At 44.0% G+C, this 20745-nt stretch overlaps 1 pseudogene; it reads right to left on the bottom strand.

Annotated features, from left to right (window-relative positions):
* Positions 1 to 10863: 10863 nt before the first annotated feature.
* LOC105528304 lies at positions 10864 to 11215 on the bottom strand (annotated as a pseudogene).
* Positions 11216 to 20745: the final 9530 nt, after the last annotated feature.

Below are 20745 nucleotides of genomic sequence, written 5' to 3'. Positions count from 1 at the left end.
TGGTGGTGAGCGCCTGTAGTCCCAGCTACTCAGGAGGCTGAGGCAGGAGAATGGCATGAACCCGGGAGGCGGAGCTTGCAGTGAGCCGAGATCACACCACTACACTCCAGCCTGGGCACAGAACAAGACTCAGTCTCAAAAAAAAAAAAAAAGAGACTGAAGACAGATTATTCTCTAGAGAAAGGTACAGTGGAAATTGTACTTAAAAAAAAATTAAAATAGGCTGGGCATGGTGGCTCACGCCTGTAATCCCAGCACTTTGGGAGGCTCAGGGAGGTGGATCACCTGAGGTTGGGAGTTAGAGACCAGCCTGACCAACATGGATTAAACCCTGTCTCTACTAAAAATACAAAATTAGCCAGGTGTGGTGGTGCATGTCTGTAATCCCAGCTTCTTGGGAGGCTGAGGCAGGAGAATTGCTTGAACCCAGGAGGCAGAGGTTGGTGAGCCGAGATGGTGCCACTGCACTCCAGGGCAACAAGAGTGGAACTCTGTCTTAAAAAAAAAAGTAAAAAAGAAATGGGGGTCATAATACTCAACCATTAGTTTGTTATGAGGATGAAATTAGCCAGTCTCTGTGTCAGACTCTCAGAGTGCTCAATAAATCGGGGCTATTATCACTATTAATTAGATTATAATAATTAGTATTGTTTCCTAAGGTTGCTGTAGTGAAGTTCCAACAACTGTGTAGCTTAAAACAACAGAAATCTACTGGCAACTAGAGGCCTGACATCAAGGTGTCAGTAGGGCCTTGCTTCCTTTAAAGGCACGAGGGAGGGAACTGTCCGATGCCTCTCTATGAGCTTCTGGTAGCTTCGGGTGTTTCTTGCATCACTCCAGTCACATGGCCGTCTACTTTCTGTGTGTGTTCACGTCATCTCTCTGTACCTGTCTGTCTCTGTGTCCAGATTCCTGCTCCCCACCTCCTTTTTTTGAGACAGGGTCTCACTCTGTTGCCCAGGGTGGAGTGCAGTGGCACAGTCTCGGCTGACTGCAACCTCTGCTTCCCAGGCTCAAGCAATTCTCTAGCCTCAGCCCCCTAAAGTAGCTGGGACTATAGACGTGAGACACCACATGTGGCTAATTTAAAACAGTTTTTTTCTGTAGAGACTGGGTTTCTTCATGTTGCCCAGGCTGGTCTCAAACTCCTGAGCTCAAAGCGATCTGCCTGCTTCGGCCTCCCAAAGTGCTGAGATTACAGGCATGAGCCACCATGCCCGGCCCAAATTTCCCCTTTCTATAGGAACACATGTCCTACTGCACCTCATTATAACTTGATTACTTCTGTAAGAGACCCCCATTTCCAAATAAGGAAGGTCACATTCTGAGGTTCTGGGGATTAGGACTTCAACATATTTGGGTGGGCCGCAGGGAAAAAGGACACAATTTGACCCACAGCAGTTATATTCCCTGTTATCATTGAGGAGAAATTCCCTTCCCAACTTTTGCACAAAAATACAAAGTAAGTAAGCCCTAGACAAGATCCAAATACCTGTTCTTTAGTGGGACGAACAAAAAGGCCTTTTAATTGCCATCTCTTTCCCTGAAGCTGCTCCCACAGCAGGACACCAGCTGTAGGTCCTGCTCCCCGACATCCTTCCTCGTCCCTCCAACATCCCTCCGGATTCTCTAACAATGCCTAATTCTATTATTTCCAGTGATTTCCCCATGGGCAGCAGTTTATTCCTGTCATCAAGCCTCTGATGAAATCTTTAGCTATGAAATGTTTAGTCCAATCCCAACAAATCGTGTATAGTGTTAACATGTCACAAGCTGCCCGTGGCCTGCATTATGTGGTAATTTGGAAGCGAGAGAAGTGATAATCTAGGCTCGGGCTTCTTTTGTGAGCTTGCATTAATGCTGTAGCCAGTGATGTCAATTGACAGCCTATCGATTTGGGCTAATAGCGCACAGAGGGGGCACAATTGGGGCGAGATAGGGAATAAAGGATATCGACGGCCAGTCGCCAGGATCCCGGCAGCTTTTAATCTATTATTGCCCTCTTTTAATGCAACTTCCGTGTCAACTGCATTTACTTCCACCAGCTCTGCCTGCTGCGCTGAACTGTGCAGCCAGTGGGGTGCCACCCCCAGAGTGGCTCAAAGTTCCCCAGTATTGATTCTCTGATGTTCTGGGGTGTGAATTATAATTATTTCATTAAGCCCTTTAATGGGTATCAACTATGAACTTTCCCCAGCTTAGGCTGGGGAGGCCAGGGCGAGGTCTGCATCATTAATCTGTGTTCATCTCATTGCCACCAATTGTCCTACTCTCAACTCTTATTTTTTTTCCTCCTATTATCGCGTCTGTGGTTTTAGTGGGAAGCAGGTCGGTCTACTCCCAGAGAGGAACTGGGAAGAGGAGTTGGCCGATTTGGGGATATTGGAGGGGAGGCCGCGGTTGAGCAGACTGCAGTGTTGGCTACTCCCACTAAGGAACTACTCATCACGCCGTCAGATGTGCTTTGCGCAGCTCTGGTTTGCCTGTGCAGGGAGGTGACGCAGGAGACCTCGGGACAAAGTGAGAGATCTTGCAGCTGCTTCCTTGTGCGGCTTTGAGTCCTGACATAGCTCAGGAATATTCCATCCTCTCGCTTAAATCACCCATCACCTTTACTAGGGTGCTATGGATACAGAGGAGTACAAAACACTGCCTTGTGCCCTCAAGAAGCTTAAACTTTAGTAAGAGGAAAAGGGATGAACATGTAAATATGCAGCAATGAGACAGACACCAATGAGCATTGAGAAAGGGCAGAGGACAGGGACTTACAAAATCCAGTGGAAGAAGCACTTGACCCAGGATTGAGGATGGAGGGAGGCTTCCTGGAGGAGCAAATGCTTAAGCTGAGCCCGAAGAATGAACAGGAGATGGCTAGATGAGAGAGAGGAATGGCAGCCCAGTCAGTGGGAACAGCATGTTCCAAAAGCACAGAAGCAAAGGCCAGACGGCACAACCTCATCCAGTCAAGTAAGGCTCAGACTTTATATGGGGTGGGGAAAAGTTCCAGCCCTCACTCAGGTTTCTTGCCTTCTCACCCACCTCCCACTGTGGATAAATCTCACCTGGAGCCTTAGGAAAGCTCAAAAAGAGTCTCAGGTGCATTTCCCACCATTTTACCAGGTGCCTTCTTGTTTGGACCAAAATTTCATTTAGACCAACAGTGATTTTTATTTCAGGCTCTTCATTTCTTTGGTTCCCAGAGAGGTTTAGAAACATGTCTGCCTTTTGTCTGTGTGTGTGTGTGTGTGTGTGTGTGTGTGTGTGTGTGATGGAGTCTCGCTCTGTCGCCCAGGCTGGAGTGCAGTGGTGCAATCTCAGCTCACTACAACCTCTGCCTCCTGGGTTCAAGCGATTCTCCTGCCTCAGCTTCCTGACTAGCTGGGATTATAGGCATGCACCACCACGCCCAGCTAATTTTTGTATTTTCAGTAGAGACAGGTTTCACCAGGCTGTTCTTGAACCCCTAACTTCAGGTGATCCACCAGCGTCGGCCTCCCAAAATGCTGGGGTTATAGGAGTGAGCCACTGCACCTGGCTTTTTTTTTTTTTTTTTTTTTTGAGACATAGTCTCACTCTGTCACCCAGGCTGGAGTGCAGTGGCATGTTGACTCACTGCAGCCTCCGCCTCCCAGGTTCAAGCGATTCTCCTGCCTCAGCCTCCCGATTAGCTGGAACTACAGGCACCCGCCACCACGCCCAGCTACTTTTTTTTTTTTTTTTCAGTAGAGATGGGGTTTCACCGTGTTAGCCAAGATGGTTTCAATCTCCTGACCTTGTGATCCACCCACCTCGGCCTCCCAAAGTGCTGGGATTACAGACATGAGCCACCATGCCCTTTTTTTTTTTTTTTTTTTTATGTGCAGAGTCTAATTCCTCTCCCTTTGAATATGGACTGTCCTCAGGCACTGACTCCTAATGGATAGAATGAGGAGAAAGTGATTCTGGGTAACTTCCAAGTGTAGATTATTAAAGCCATGTTATTTCCACCTGGCTCTCTGGATGTTCACTGTTCCTACAGCTGCCTTGTAGGACTTCTGGTCTCCTTGAGGCCCATATTTGGAAAGGGTACATAGAGAGGAGGGGCTTGAGGGGCCTCAGCTGTTCCAGCCCCAGCTGTTTGAGTGGGTCCTGGCTTGGGTGCCAGATATGTGAGTGAGGACGCCTTAGAGATGACTCCAGTCCCAGCCACCAGCTGACTGCATGTTCATGGCAGAAACCAAATGAGAACTGTTCAGCTGAGCCTAGTCAGCCCCCAGGTTCATGAGCAAAATAAATGTTATTGGGTTTTGTTTGTTTGACACAGTCTCCCTCTGTCACCTGGGCTGGAGTACAGCGGTGATCATAGCTTGCTGCAGCTTCAAACTCCGGGATTCAAGCAATCTTCTGGCCTCAGCCTCCCAAGTAGCTAGGGCTATAGGCATGCACCACCACTCCTGGCTATTTTTTTTTGCTAGTTCATATTTGGCAGAGATTGGGTCTTGCTATATTGCCCAGGCTGGTCTTGAACTCCTGGCCTTCAGCAATCCTCCCACCTTTACCTCCTAAGTGCTAGGATTACAGGCATGAGCCACTGTGCCTGGCCATGTTATTGTTTTTAAGCCACTATTTTAGGGTAGTTCGTTACACAATAATAAATAACTAGAACAGTTATATTTGTTAATATTTGTGTTTAAGTTTGATTATTAAGCTTTATAGTAAGTCTTAAAGTAAGATAATGAGTTCTCCAACTTTGGTGTGCTTTTTTTTGTGTTGTTGTTGTTGTTTGAGATGGAGTCTTGCTCTGTCACCCGGGCTAGAGTGCAGTGGCACAAATGTTGGCTCACTGTAACCTCCACTTCCTGGGTTCAAGTGATTCTCCTGCCTCAGCCTCCCCAGTAGCTGGGATTACAGGCGCCTCCCACCGTGCCCAGCTTAATTTTTGTATTTTTAGTGTAGACGGGGTTTCACCATGTTGGCCAGGCCAGTCTTGAACTGCTGACATCAAACAATCTGCCTGCCTAGGCCTCCCAAAGTGCTGGGATTACAGGCGTGCGCTACCACGTCCAGCTGTTTTGCTTTTTGAAGATTGCTTCAGTTCTTCTAGATCTTTGCTTTTTCACATCATTCTTAAAAATCAACTCCATTTCCACAAAAATAACCGATTTGACTTATTCTTAGGATTTTAATGACTCTATTAGATCAAATTGAGTTTACCTCTTAACAAAATTGAGTCTGAATCCACAAATATGGCATCTCTCTCCTTTTATTTAGGTCTTTTAAAATTTCTGTCAGCAGTGTTTTGTAGTTTAAAATAAAGAAATCTTGCATATGTTTATTTTATTTTATTTTATTTTATTTCATTTTATTTTATTTTATTTTATTTCTTTGAGACAGGGTCTGACTCTGTCACCCAGGCTGGAGTGTGGTTGTATGATCTCAGCTCACTGCAACCTCTACCTCCCAGGCTCAAGTGATCTTCCTACCTCAGCCTCCTGAGTAGCTGGGACTATAGGTTTGTACCACCACACCTGGTTACTTTTTCTTTTTCTTTTTCTTTTTTTTGTATTTTTTGTAGAGACAGGTTTTTGCTATGTTGCCCAGGCTGGTCTTGAACTCCTGAGCTCAAGCAATCCACCTGCCTCGGCCTCCCAAAGTGCTGGGATTACAGGCGCGAGCCACTGTGCCCGACCCTCTTTTCTTTTTTTTTAGAGACAAGGGCTCGCTCTGTCATCCAGGCAGAAGTTTGGTGGCGCCATTGATCATGGCTCACTGTTGCCTCAAATTCCTAGGCTCAAGCAATTTTCTTGCCTTACTTAGCCTCCCAAGTAGTTGGGACTACAGGTGTGTGCCACTACACTTGGCTAAGTTTTTAATTAATTCTTTTTTGCAGAGATATGGTCTCACTACGTTGTCTAGGCTGGTCTCCTCAAAATTCTGGCCTTAAGTAATCCTCCCACCTTGGCCTCCGAAAGTGTTGGGGTTATAGACATGAGCCACTGTGCCTGGCCATCATACTATATTTATTCACCATCTAAGTGAAAAAGCTCTCTAGGGTCTACACAGCACCTGACACATAGTGAACACTCAATACATATTTAAGGAAAGATAGTATATAATTACTGTTAGTAGTATTAATAAAAAATAGCAGTAGCAACTATTTATAGACAACTTAAAACAATGTTTAAGATTAACAAAATTTAACTGTGGTAGAACACATATAACATACAATTTACCATCTTAATCATTTGTAAGTGTACAGTTCAGTAGTGTTAAGTATATACATCATTGTGCAAGCCATCTCCAGAACTTTTTCATCTTGCAGAATGGAAACTCTATACCCATTAAACAGATTATCAGTTTCCCCACCCTCAAGGCCCTGGCAATTACCATGCTACTTTTTGTTTCTATGAATTTGACTATTCTAAATACCTTATATAATATACAGAACCTTTTTGTGACAAACTGATTTTATATTTCTTTTTTTTTTCTTTTTTTTTTGAGACAGAGTCTTGCTCTGTCATCCAGGCTAGAGTACAATGGCGGGATCTCGGCTCACTGCAACCTCTTCCTCCTGGGTTCAAGTGATTCTCCTACCTTAGCCTCCCAAGTAGCTGGGACTATAGGCGTGCACCATCATGCCCAGCCAATTTTTGTATTTTTAGTAGAGACGGGGTTTCACCATGTTGGCCAGGCTGATCTCGAACTCCTGACATCAGGTGATCCACCTGCCTCAGCCTCCCAAAGTGTTGGGATTACAGGCGTGAGCCACCATGCCTGGCTTGATTTTACATTTCTAATCTTATTTAATTGCAACAATAATGTTACAAGGAGGCAAGGACAGAACCTCTTAGACAGAAACCTGGAATATTTACATTTTTTAAGGCTCTTAAGATATTAAGAAATGTCAAATCAAGATTATAAAAATTGTGATATATTTAAAACTTTATATTTAATGAGTGAATGCTTTTATATTATTTACTTATTTATTTTTCTTGCTTTTTTTCTCACATTTCTCTGAAGAGTGAATGCTTTTTAAAATTGCAATGCTGGCCAGGTATGGTGGTTCACGCCTGTAATCTCAGCAATTTAGGAGAAAGAGGCAGGAGGATCACTTGAAGTCAGGAGTTTGAGACTAGCCTGGGCAGAAAACCAGATCCCATCTCTACAAAAAAATTTTTTAAAAGTAAGCAAAAATGCAATGCTGATCAAATGTGGTGTCTCCTGCCTGTAATCCCAGGATTTTGAGAGGCCCAGGCAGGAGGATCACTTGAGCCCAGGAGTTCAGCGTAGTGGGAGCCCATCTCTACAAAAAGTTTAAAAAATTAGCCAAATGTGGTGGCATGTGCCTATAGCACCAGGTACTTGGGAGGCTGAGGTGAAAGGATGGCTTGAGCCCAGGAAGTCAAGGCCACAGTCAGCTGTGATTGTACCACTGCACTCCAGCCTGGATGACAGAATGAGACCCTGTCTTAAAACAAATAAACAAACAACCTAAAAAATGCAATGCTAAATAGTTGTCCTAGACAAAAATGTATTTTAAAAATCCTATTAGTGTGCACTACAGAAGGGGTGGCCCAAAAATGACTCATACATTTCCAATGACGAACATCTCCTTTTTTTTTTTTAATTGAGATGGGATTTTGACATGTGGCTTAGGTTGGTCTGGAACTCTTGGGCTCAAGCAAGTCACTGGTCTCAGCCTCCCAAAGTGCTGGGATTATAGGCATGAGCCACTGCTCCCGGCTGATCATCTCCTTTTAGTCTTATCAGTATTTCTCTTCGGCCGAGTGTGTGTGTGTGTGTGTGTGTGTGTGTGTGTGTGTGTGTGTTTGAGACAGAGTCTCACCCTGTGGCCCAGGCTGGAGTACAATGGCACAATCTTGACTCACTGCAACTCCACCTCCTGGGTTCAGTGATTCGTGTGCCTCGGCCTCCTGAATAGCTGGGATTACAAACGCGTGCCACCACACCTGGCTCATTTTTTTGTATTTTTAGTAGAGATGGGGTTTTGCCATGTTTGGCCAGGCTGGTCTTGAATTTCTGACCAACCTCCCAAACATGGGAGGGTTTGGGGAACTTCGGCCTCCCAAAGTGCTGGGATTACAGGTGTGAGCCACCGCGCTTGGCCTGAATGTGTATTTATTTTAAGATAATGTCAAAATCTAAACTTGAGGCCCCAAATTAATGTGAGGTTCAGGTGAAATGACCACTTCTCTCTTTCCACCAACACTTGTCATTGTGAAAAGCCATGGTGCAAATGTCATTCCCATTTTCACAAACCAAGAAAGCATCTCAGCCAGGTATTTTTTCCACCTGAAGGCTGCCCAGAAAATTTGGTGATGGGACTTGGTCGGGAGGCAGAGGTTGCAGCGAGCCAGATCGCACCACTGCACTGCAGGCTGGGCGACAGAGCGAGACTCCTTCTCAAAAATAAATAAATATAAAGATGAAAAATAAATAATAAATAGACAACTTAAAATTCATAAATAAATAAATAAAAGACTGGAACTTGGGTTTTGGCTGTAAGCCTAAACACTTGAGACACCAAGCCTAACTGAGGGGGCTATTCGTTTTGGACAGTGAGTGCCGAATATTCGCATATTCTACAACTGTCAGTTCACTGCTAACACAGGCAGAATGTGCTCCTGGCTGCAGTAGAGGAGACCTCTGGGCTCTGCCAAGGAAAGTGGGCTGCCATGGAGGTAGTGAGATCCCAGGCTCCAGGAGCTACAAGAAGAGGTCTGACTAAAATGATTTGGGCTTGCTGCAGAGGAGATTCAAGAATGGGGTGTCAGGATGTGAGAAGGAGGGAGTTAGTTGCATTAGATTATTTCCAGCTTCCTTTTAGACACCCCCCAGCACAGGGGCCAAGCCCAAACCCGCAGCACAGCTCCACTCTCTGTGGGGGAGGCGGGCTGGGCTGTGCATTCATTTCCCCACCTTTTCATTCGCAGCAGCCTGCCACCGGTTGTTGGGCATCCATAGCTTAATTTGAACAAGTGGGCTCTGGTTTCCTGAGGCGAACTGTCCGGGCGCCTCAGCCATCCATCAGTATTCTCTTCAGTCCCCCGGCAGCTGCTTGCTGCGGGCTGGTTCAACCTGCACTGACCTCATCTTCCCACACAGAGCAGAGGAGGATTTGGAAAAAATTAGTTACATTAGTGACTCCCCGAAACACTCCGTTTACTTGTGATATGACAAATATTTCAGCCATTAGGATCTCTCCGTCTCTTATCATCTTAAATGCACTCACTTACATTCCAAATCACTACTTAATTTAAAAGCCTATTTGTTGAGATTGTGACAGGCCCAGGGAAAAGGAGAGACAGACACTCACTCAGCTCTGGCTGGAATAGAATCAGATTTGGAACTTTGATTGAATCTTTCTCCCCAAGACTTATGCTCAGTCAGGTACGATCTAAACACTTAGGGCACAAGAGACTTACAGGGCACCCACACTGTAGAGATTTATAAGGTCTGCTTCGAAGTGGCCATGTGGCATGGTGACCTTGGGCAAATGACTTCATTGCTGGGTGTCCTCATGCTTCCTGACCCCCGGATACAGTGACTCATTTGGTGAATTTCTTTTTTTTTCTTTCTTTCTTTCTTTTTTTTTTTTTTTTTTAATGACAGAGTCTCGCTCTGTCACCCAGGCTGGAGTGCAGTGGCATGATCTCCCCTCACTGCAACCTCTGCCTCCCAGGTTCAAGCGATTCTCCTGCCCCAGCTTCCTGTGGAACTGGGATTACAGGCACATGCCACTATGCCTGGCTATTTTTTTTTTTCTTTGTATTTTTAGTAGAGACAGGGTTTCACCATGTTGGCCAGGCTGGTCTCAAACTCCTGACCTCAAGTGATCCACCCGCCTTGGCCTCCCAAAGTGCTGGGATTACAGGCGTAAGCCACCGTGCCTAGCCTGGTAAACATTTATTGAATCCCTAATAGGTGCTAGGCAACATGATAGATTCTGAGGGTACAAAGGTGAACTTCTTGAAAAAAATTGTTCTTAGTTACTTATTAATAACCAGCATTTATAAAACACTATTTGCCAACTTGAGGTCAGGAGTTTGAGACCAGCCTGGGCAACATGGCAAAGCCCCATCTCTACTAAAAATACAAAAAATATGGCCAGGTGTAGTGGCACATGCCTGTAATCCCAGCTGCTCAGGAGGCTGAGGCAGGGGAATTGCTTGACCCCGGGAGACAGAGGTTGCAGTGAGCCAATATTGCCCCTCTGCATTCCAGCGTGGGCAACAGAGTGAGACTCTGTCTCAAAAAAGCAAACAAACATACAAACTCTCCATAGGGTAAGTTCTATATAGGGAGACTGTACTGCATGGTGCTTAATATTATGATGGATCAAAGAGTCAGAGAGAATAGTCTCCTCATTTGTTAATGGGAATAAAATGTAGCTTGCCTCATGGGATTATGGCAAGGATTAAATGAAAGAAGGCATGTGGCCATGGTTGGCCAGGCTGGTCTCAAACTCCTGACCTCAGGTGATCCACCCGCCTTAGCCTCCCAAAATGCTGGAATTACAGGCATGAGCCACCATGCCCTGTTTTTTTTTTTTTTTTTTTTTTTTTTTTGAGACAGAGTCTCACTCTGTCACCCAGGATGGAGTGCAGTGGCATGATCTCACTGCAACCTCTACCTCCTGGGTTCAAATGATTCTCCTGCCTCAGCCTTCCAAGTAGCTGGGATTACAGGTGTGTGCCACCATGCCAGGCTAATTTTTGTATTTTTAGTGGAGACGGAGTTTCACCATGTTGGCCAGGCTTGTCTTAAACTCCTGACCTCAGGTGATCCGCCCAGCTTGGCCTCCCAAAGTGCTGAGATTACAGGCGTGAGCCACCATACTCGGCTGTAAGCTTCATTTTTTACTTAGCTTTCTGACTGTGCTTGTGCCATCAACACTTTCACAATGGTTTTCCACTTCTTGATAAGGAAAGCACTCTTGATCCTGTCATGAACACATCTAGCACACACAAAACCACCACAGGCCCTGCTGACATGTTTTTTTGTTTGGGGCAATCTCATAAGAACTTTAGATCTCACAGCACAAACTTCAAAATGAAGTCTGCCTGGACACATGCCCACATGCAGATTTTGGTGCTTTCCCAACCTTCCTGGTATAAAGGTAAACAATTCTATTACTAGGTGTTTGGGACAGCCTAGTTTTGTTAGAGGCTGAATTGTAGGAAAGCCTACGGCAGTATGTCAAATGGTGGGCCATTTCGAATGCCTCTAGACAATGTTCCCAGAAGAGCAAACATACTGATTTCAAGTCCTTGGGATATATACTCAGATGTGGGATTTCTGGATCATATGGCAATTTTATTTTTAGTTTTTTTGAGGAACCTTCATACAATTTTCCATAATGGCTGTACTAGCTTACATTCCCGCCAAGAGTGGAGAAGGGTTCCCATTAAAAAATGGGCAAAGGAGCTTAATAGACATTTCTCAGAAGAAAACAGGATGAGCGCAGTGGCTCACGCCTGTAATCCCAGCATTTTGGGAGGGCGAGGCAGGTGGATCGCCTGAGGTCAGCAGTTTGAGACCAGCCTGGCCAACATAGTAAAACCCCATCTCTACTAAAAAATCCAAAAACTTAGCTGGACACGGTGGTGCACGCCTGTAATCCCAGCTACTGGGGAGACTGAGGCAGGAGAATCACTTGAACCCAGGAGGCAGAGGTTGCAGTGAGCCCAGATGGTGCCACTGCACTCCAGCCTGGTGATGGAGTGAGACTCCATCTCAAACAAACAAACAAATACAAATGCCAACTAATAGATGAGAAAATGTTCAACATCACTAATCATTAGGAGAATAAAAATTAAAAGCACAATGAGTTCTTACCTCACACATGTCAGAATGGCAGTATCAAAAAGATGAAAGATAATATACACGTTGGCAAGGATGTGGAGAAATGGGCTGGGGTTTTGAAGATTGAGATCATAAATAGCAGACTCCTTGGGATGCAGTGTGGAGGTAACAGGAGATATCAGCTTGGGTGACCCTCAGGACCTCTGTCTGTGCTAAGTGACTCAGCCCCTCACTTTTCTGCCGTAGCTAGTTGGTTCAGAAGTAGACTCTTAACTTAGAGTTGGCAATCTTACAGCCAAGAGGCCAGGGCACCAGACTTAGGAGCAGTTATGTTAATGACAAATTCAGAGAGACTTTGCACAATTCCTGATGCTGAGAGCCCCGGAGGTAGTTGTCTATTGCTGTGTGACAAACTACCCCAAAATGTAATGGCTTGAAACCACAACTTAATGCTCATGATTCTGTGAGTTGGTTGGGTGGTTCTTCCTCTGGCCTGTTGTGGGCAAACTCATGTAGATACATTCATGTGGTGTTGACTGTGAGCTGAGCTTTGCTGGGAGCCTGGCGTAGCTTTCTTTCCAGGTGGTCTTGCATCCTACTGGAGTCTAGATCAGACTTTTTCACATGGCAAAGGCAGTGTTCCAGGAGGGAGAGGATACGGCCTTTCTGGGATGCTGTGGCCCATGTCATTTCCAGCATTCTATGATTTAAAACATGAGGCAAGACTGGTCCAGATTCAAGGGGTCTACTTCTTGATGGAAGGAGCTGCCAATCATTGTTACCAATGACAACCACTGTTTATAGATGGACTTTGGCTGATTAAAAGCAGATACAAATTATTTGTGGCCTTTCCTATTAAAAGGTGAAGTATGAACACTTGAATCTGGGATGTCCTGATGATGTTCTTTGGCCAGCAGAGCGTGGTGGGAGCGATGCTGCACGGCTGCCAGGATGGGCCTTGCAGTTCCTACTCTCTTGGACCATTGCCCACGGTATGATGGGAAAAAGCCCAGTTTAACCTCCTAGAGGATAAAAGACCACGTGGAGAGAATGGCCCCATCTTCACAGCTTTCCCAGCTGAGTCCTGCCCCAGGCTCTCCACCAGCTGGATGTTGTCACGTGAGTGAGTTCAGAAGAAACCAACAGAAGAACTTCTAGCCAATCCCTCCACACAGTTCTGAGAAACAGGACACTGCTGTTGTATTAACCGGCTGTGTTTTGTGATGCTGCAATAGATGACTAAAACAGTTCGCGGGGCCCTCCCATGGGGCGTGATGGTTTGGCACTTCCTTTGATTCTCTGGCTACGCTCCTAACAGGTGGTTTTTCCTAATAAGTCATTTTTTTCCACTCAAGTCAATGAGTACCTATTTCTGTTGCTTTTAGCTAAGACCATCTAACAGAACCCCAAGCCAAAGGAAGAAACTCAGGGTGTTCTGGACCCCTTGGTCAGGCACCCTCCCCATGTGGAGAGTCTCTTTCCAAAAAACAAAAACAAAAACAAAAAGTTAAGATTTACTACATCATCTCTTTTTATTTGCCAAGATCTTTACTTAACATTTTAAAATTTATCCTTTATGTCTTTTTTCTTACATTGAAAATCTTGGCCGGGCGCAGTGGCTCAAGCCTGTAATCCCAGCACTTTGGGAGGCCGAGGCGGGTGGATCACGAGGTCAGGAGATCGAGACCATCCTGGCTAACACGGTGAAACCCTGTCTCTACTAAAAATACAAAAAACTAGCCGGGCGTGGTGGCGGGCGCCTGTAGTCCCAGCTACTCCAGAGGCTGAGGCGGGAGAATGGCGTGAACCCGGGAGGCGGAGCTTGCAGTGAGCCGAGATCACACCACTGCACTCCAGCCTGGGCGACACAGAGAGACTCCGTCTCGAAAAAAAAGAAAATCTTGGTTCCTGACATTACTACTACTTACTGCAGTGGTGCGATCTTGGCTCACTGCAACATCCATCTGCTGGGTTCAAGTGATTCCCCTGCCTCAGGCTCCCAAGTAGCTGGGATTACAGGCATGCACCACAATGCCCAGCTAATTTTTTGTATTTTAGTAGAGCTAGGGCTTCACCATGTCGGCTAGGATGGTCTCGATCCCCTGAGCTCTTGATCTGCCCACCTCGGCCTCCCAAAGTGCTGGGATTACAGGTGTGAGTCAGCGTGCCTGGCCATAAAATAGTTTTAAAGCAATAAAACAAATATTATGACTACAATTAAGCTACCAAATAAAGTATAAATTTTGTGATTTTTGTTTTTTTTGTTTTTTTTGAGACGGAGTTTTGCTCTTATTGCCCAGGCAGGAGTGCAATGGCGCAATCTCGGCTCACCATAACCTCCGTCTCCTGGGTTCAAGCGATTCCCCTGCCTCAGCCTCCTGAGTAGCTGGGATTACAGGCATGCACCACCATGCTTGGCTAATTTTGTATTTTTAGTAGAGACATGGTTTTTCCATGTTGGTCAGGCTGATCTCGAACTCCCGACCTCAGGTGATCCGCCTGCCTCGGTCTCCCAAAATGCTGACATTACAGCTGTGAGCCATGGCACCCGGCCTAAAAGAATTTTTTAAGAGTCAGGGTCTCATTCTGTTGGCCATGCTGGAGTGCAGTGGTGCAGTCACAGCCTACTGCAGCCTCAAACTGTTGGGCTCAAATGATCCTCCCACCTCAGCCACCCCGACTGGCTAATTTATTATTATTATTACTATTTTGTGGAGACTGTGGTCTTGCTATGTTGCCCAGGCTGATCTTGAACTCCTGGCCTCAAGCAAGTGATCCTCTTGCCTCAGTGGAGAAAGGGTTGGGATCACAGGTACAAGTCACCACACCTCGCCTCATTTGTGTTTAGAATATATTCCTCTATTACTGTGATCTAAAGTCACTTGAAATAATTCTTTTCCCTGAGGGTTTACATATTCAATTAATTCATAGTAAATTTTTTTTTCATTTTTAAAGTTCAGGGATTACTTTTTAAATGTAATAAAATATTTGAACATAGAAAATGTTTCTATGTTTCCAAAATCAAATTTATATAAAGTACGTTTAAAGAAATCTTGTGGCCAGGCGCGGTGGCTCACACCTATAATCCCAGCACTTTGGGAGGCCGAAGTGGGCAGATCGCTTGAGGTCAAGAGTTCGAGACCAGCCTGGCCAATGTGGTGAAACCCTATCTCTATTAAAATACAAAATTTAGCTGGATGTGGTGGCACATGCCTATAATCTCAGCTACTCCTGAGGAAGGAGAATCGCTTGAGCCCAGGAGGCGGAGGTTGCAGTGAGCCAAGATTGCACCACTGCACTTCAGCCTGGGTGACAGAGTGAGACTCCGTCTCAAAAAAAAAAAAAAAAAAAGAGAAAAAGAAATCTTGCTTCTAACTATATTCCTGCTGATCCTTCTCAACTTTTATTAGTTTTAAAAAATTTTTCCAATGTTTCTTTTTGTGAATATAAGCAAACACATATGTGTATTTATACTTGTTTTCTCTTTTTTTACACAAAAGGTATGATTCTTTCTGTCTCTCTTTATACATTCCACATCCTTTTTTCACTTAATATATCCTGGATGCCACTCACCATCAGCATATACAGCTCTATCTCATTACCTTTTATAGCTTCAGAGTATTCCCCTGCATCCATGTAATCCTATTTTATTCAACTAGTTGTTGATAGACATTTGAATTATTTCCATACATTTGCAATTATAAATAATGGTACAGAGATTTAACATGCATATAAGTCATTTTGAATTTTTGCTCCTGTATCTTGGGATAGATTCCTAGATTTCTGGCTCAATGGGTAAATGCATATATAATTTTTTCAGATATTTACAAATTCCATTCTAATAGGTGATCCTGTTTTGAGTCCTCAACAATGAATGAGTGCCTGTTTCCCCATCACTTCATCAATAGAATATACTCTCAAATCATGGGATTTTTGCCAGTGACAGATGAAAAGTAGCATCTCAGTATGGTTTTATTTGGCATTGCTGTTATTATGAGTGAGATAGTGTATCTTCTCGTGTGTTGGATGCCATTTTAATTTTTGTCTGCTGTAAACTGCCTATTCAAATCTTTGGATGTACCTTTAAGTATATTGACACACAACAACATTTAATCTCAAAACAAGCCAATGAGAGTTGGCATCATTATTCCCCTGTATAAAGATGAGGGAACGGCAGGTTAGAAAGTTTAAGTAATTTACCCAAGGTTACACAACTAACATGTGACTGAAGTCAAGCTGCCCAACTGTTAGGCCCTGTGGATTCTCCATAGATCTATTTCCAGGAGTAAAACATGGAGCTCCTGTGTTTTGCTTTTAATAAAGAGTCAGTGCGTGCATTCCCATCTCTGAGACAGGACTGCTTCAGGAGGGCTGTCATGGTTGGGCCTGGGGGTGGTTAGTTGTGCTTGTAATGAGGAGGATAGTACCTCATGTGTCACCTAGGAGCACCCAGCAGACTGGGGTATTTTGAATCTCAATGCAGAGGACAACGGGGAGAGACCTGCAACCTATTTAATTCTGTTAGAGAATCAGTGAGGTGCTTGATGAAGCCATTAACTGGGGTTCGTGTCTCCATTCTACTTATAGACTCCAGGAGGGCAAATGCTGATGGAAATTTATTGATTTCTTTTTCTGCCTTTACCGAATGGGTCAAAAACATGGTATAACACTGCTGGTTCCAATTAAAATCACCTGTTAGCTTACAAAGGTTGGCCCTCTCCACCCTCCCCTTCCTCCCCCCATTTAAAAAGGGTTTAAAAGATTTTCATTTAATTGATTTGCTGTAAAATGCCCTTTACAATTACCCAGATAAACTAGGCGTCACCTGTGGAGTAAGAGCCAATTTGAGCTGTTTATCAAGACTTTGCCTCTGGCCACTTCTCACCCTGGGATCTTGAGTCTCTGTATTGATAGCTTGCATCTGTCAACATTGGATATTTTTAGTGGGCTGCAGAAAGCTTTTAGGGAGATGGGGATGGTGGGACTGCATCTTTGAGCAGGTGAAGAAAGCATGATGGGGTTTTTTGTTTGAAATGAGAATGCCCTATTGTGCTGAAAATAAGTTCAGAAAATTAGCCCTGCACCCATATGCCTGAAGGTAATCTGAGTTGACCCCATTTAAATACCAGTGGGCCTCAGGAAATGGAAAAATGGGCAGTGGATACAATTTGCCCAGTAATAAAATTTGCCCAGTTTCCCTCGGTTTTGTGTCGAGCTGTGCTTAATGTTAGGAAGAAGTTGAGGAGCCTCGTAAGAGTTGTCTATGAAGTGACATTTGTGTCCTTTGAGCTGATATTACAGAAAGTAACAGGCAGCTGGAAACGCAGAAAGAAAGACACAGAGACATTTATTCTAGGTCGTGTGTATTTCTGAAACTGTGAACTCAAATTCACTTGATTATGGAAATGGCGTTAGTTCTAGCTAAAAAAAATTGTGGGCAAAATTAGTGCCAGACAGCTGGGTGTGGTGGCTCATGCCTGTAATCCCAGCACTTTGGGAGGCTGAGGCAGGTGGATCACCTGAGGTCATGAGTTCAAGACCAGCCTGGCCAACATCGCAAAACCCCATCTCTACTAAAAATACGAAAATTAGCTGAGCATGGTGGCAGGCGCCTGTAATTCCAGCTGCCTGAGAGGCTGAGGCGGGAGAATCACTTGAACCTGGGAGGCGGAGGTTGCGGTGAGCTGAGATCGCGCCATTGCACTCCAGCCTGGGCAACAGAGGGAGACTCCATCTCAAAAAAAAAAAAAAAAAAAAAAAAATTAGTGCCAGAAAACAAAAGACAGGTACATATGGGAGGGGATAAGTAAATTCTGGAAAGTGTAGGCCAGTATTCTTGAAACTGATCATGGCAAAACTCCAGAATACATTACAAAAACAATGTTTTGTAAGTCTTTGAAAGAGGTTTGTCATTTATTTAGAATGAAGTATAATTTCCATTTTGTCTGTGATCAAACTGGCTCATCAGGGAAATGTTGTCGACACAAGGTGATTGAAGAGAATACATGGTAGGTCATGTATGAAAGCTCTTGACACACAGTAGATGCACAGTAATTACCAGTTGCTCTACTTCAAGCATTCATAATAGTCATCATAGGATGGGCACAGTGGCTCATACCTGTAATCCCAGCACTTCGGGAGGCTGAGGCAGGTGGATCACCTGAGGTCAGGAGTTTGAGACCAGCCTGGCCAACATGGTGAAACCCTGTCTCTATTAAAAATACAAAAAAAAGCTGGGTGTGTTGGTAGGCACCTGTAGTCCCAGCTACTCAGGAGGCTGAGGCAGGGGAATCGCTTGAACCTGGGAAGCAGGCTTCAAAACAAGCATATGAAAAGATGTTTAATATCATTGGCCATAAGGGAATTGCAACCCAAAACGACAATGAAATACCATTACACACCAATCAAGATGGCTACAATAAAAAAGACTAATAATAAGTGTTAGCAAAGATATTAAACATTTGAACTCCTCATACACTGCTGGTAGGAATGTAAAATAGTGCAGTCACTTTGTGATTTCTCAAAACGTTAAACATAGTGTTACCATATGACCTAGAAATTCCACTCCTAGGTATATACCAAGAGAAATGAAAACACCCATCCACACAAAAATGCATACATGAATGTTCATAGCAGTATTCTTCATAATAGCCAAAATGTATCAACGCTCCAAATGTCCAACTATTGAATGAATAAATAAAATGTGGTATATCCATACAATGGTATATTAGTCAGCCATGAAGTAATGAAGTACTGATACATGTTGCAATGTACAAGAACCTTGAAAACATTATGCCAAGTGAAAGAAGCCAGTCACAAAAGACCATATTGTATGACTCTATTTATATGAAATATCTATAGGCAAATGTATAGAAATAGAAAGTAGACAGGTGGTTGCCTGGGACTTGGCGGAGGGAGTTTGGGGAGAAATATGGAGTGACTACTCCATGGATATGGGATTTTGCCTGGTTGACAAAAATGTTCTAAAATCTATTGTGGCAATGGATGCCCAACTGCGGATATACTAAACGCTATTCAATTGTACATTTTAAAGGGGTGAATTGTATGGCACGTGCCTAACATCTCAATAAAGCTGTTGAAAAATTCTCTTCTCATAGTGCTCATATCTTAGTGGAAAGCAGAAGGATTCAACCTTCTAAGGATCTTTCCAATCTGTCCACTTCTCTTTGTCCAGCACGTTACCATCTCCTCTTTGGATCACCACAGAAGCCTCCTGCCTCTCGTGGCTCCATGTGGCCTGCTGTGAATCTCCTCTATAAATCTCCACTTCGTTGCCTTAGAAATCTTTCGAAAGGGCGGGTTGAGATGCTCCTCCTGCCTCCATCTCACCATGGCTTCCGACAGCCTTAAAAGGTGAAGTCCAGGCTCTTTTGCTCCCCTGAAAAGGCCCCGTATGATCTGGTCCCTACTTATCTCTAACTTCATTTCTCACCACTCATCACTTGGGCCACTTACTCTTTCAGTTTTGCAAATCTCTTTGGCCTGTCTCAATTCCGGGCCTTCGCAAAGCCTGACTGTTCTGCCTTTTGGGTCTTAGCCTACTTGCCACTTGCTCTGCACTTTTTTCTTAAAGACTCCCCTTCTTCACACAGTAGAGCCCCCGCCCCGGCCCCACTGATGTGTGCCTATTCATTTTCTAGACTTACTGCGTGCCAAGCACCTTTTTTTGTTTGAGACAGGGTCTTGCTCTGCCACCCAGGCTAGAGTGCAGTGATGTTATCACGGCTCAATGCAGCCTTGACCTCTCAGGCTTGATTGGTCCCCCAGCCTTCGCCTCCCAGGTAGCTGGGACTATAGTGCATGCCACCATGCCCAGCTAATTTTTTTTCTTTTATTGTAGAGACATGGTTTCACCATGTTGCCCAGGCTGGTCTCAAAACTCCTGAGCTCAAGCGATTCACCAGACACCATTCTAAGTGCAACTTTATAAAATTAACTCCTTTAATTTTCACAACAACCATATGATGTAGATACTATTATTATTTTTATTGTACAGATGAGAAAATTGAGGCATAGAGAGGTTAAGTAACTTTCCCAAAATCACACAGCTGGTGATGGAGCACGGATTTGAACCCAGACAATATGGCTCTAGAATTTGTGCTAACTGCCACATTCTGCTGCCTGAAATTACTTAACACCTCATGGTACTTATTATGCACTGTAACTGACTCTTTAATTATATCTCCATGTGACTTTTAGTTTATGGAAGGTAGGAATTATGTCTGACTCATTCATTATTGTGTTCCCAGCATAAGGCCTAGCCCATAGTTTCTTAATTTTAAAAAAATGAACAAATTAATTAATTAATTAAGATAGAGATATGTGAGATGTACAAGAAGAAAGTTACTGGATTTCTAGCTCATAGAAGGACAATGTTCTGATTAATTACTTGATATTATGTTAAAAGTTCTCTAATGCACAGGATACATATTTCTTGAGAAATTATATTCTGGTTAAAGTGCCTTATACACAGTGGATGATTCATAATTCTTGCTTAGTTTTTTAAAACTTTTTATTATAAATTATGTAAGCCTTACAAAAATAGTACAACGAATTTCTATATCCTCTTTACCTAACTTCTCCAAATGTTAGCATATGATATAATAACAGTACAAAGATAAAACTGGGAAGTTAACATTACTACTTAATTCATTACTATCTCATTTAATTCTTGTTATCTGTTTCAATACTGTCCTTTTTATGATCCATGGTCCAAACCAGGATTACACATTGCCTTTATTTATTAGTCTGTTTTTTTTGTTTGTTTGTTTGTTTGTTTGTTTGTTTGTTTTTTTAAGACGGAGTCTCACGCTGTCGCCCAGGTTGGAGTGCAGTGGCGCGATCTCGGCTCACTGCAAGCTCCGCCTCCTGGGTTCACGCCATTCTCCTGCCTCAGCCTCCTGAGTAGCTGGGACTACA

The sequence above is a fragment of the Mandrillus leucophaeus genome, unplaced genomic scaffold (assembly GCF_000951045.1).
Source record: "Mandrillus leucophaeus isolate KB7577 unplaced genomic scaffold, Mleu.le_1.0 Scaffold71, whole genome shotgun sequence".
NCBI classification, from domain to species: domain Eukaryota; kingdom Metazoa; phylum Chordata; class Mammalia; order Primates; family Cercopithecidae; genus Mandrillus; species Mandrillus leucophaeus.
Note: the sequence above shows the minus strand (reverse complement) of the source record. Positions and strands in the feature narration are given on the sequence as shown.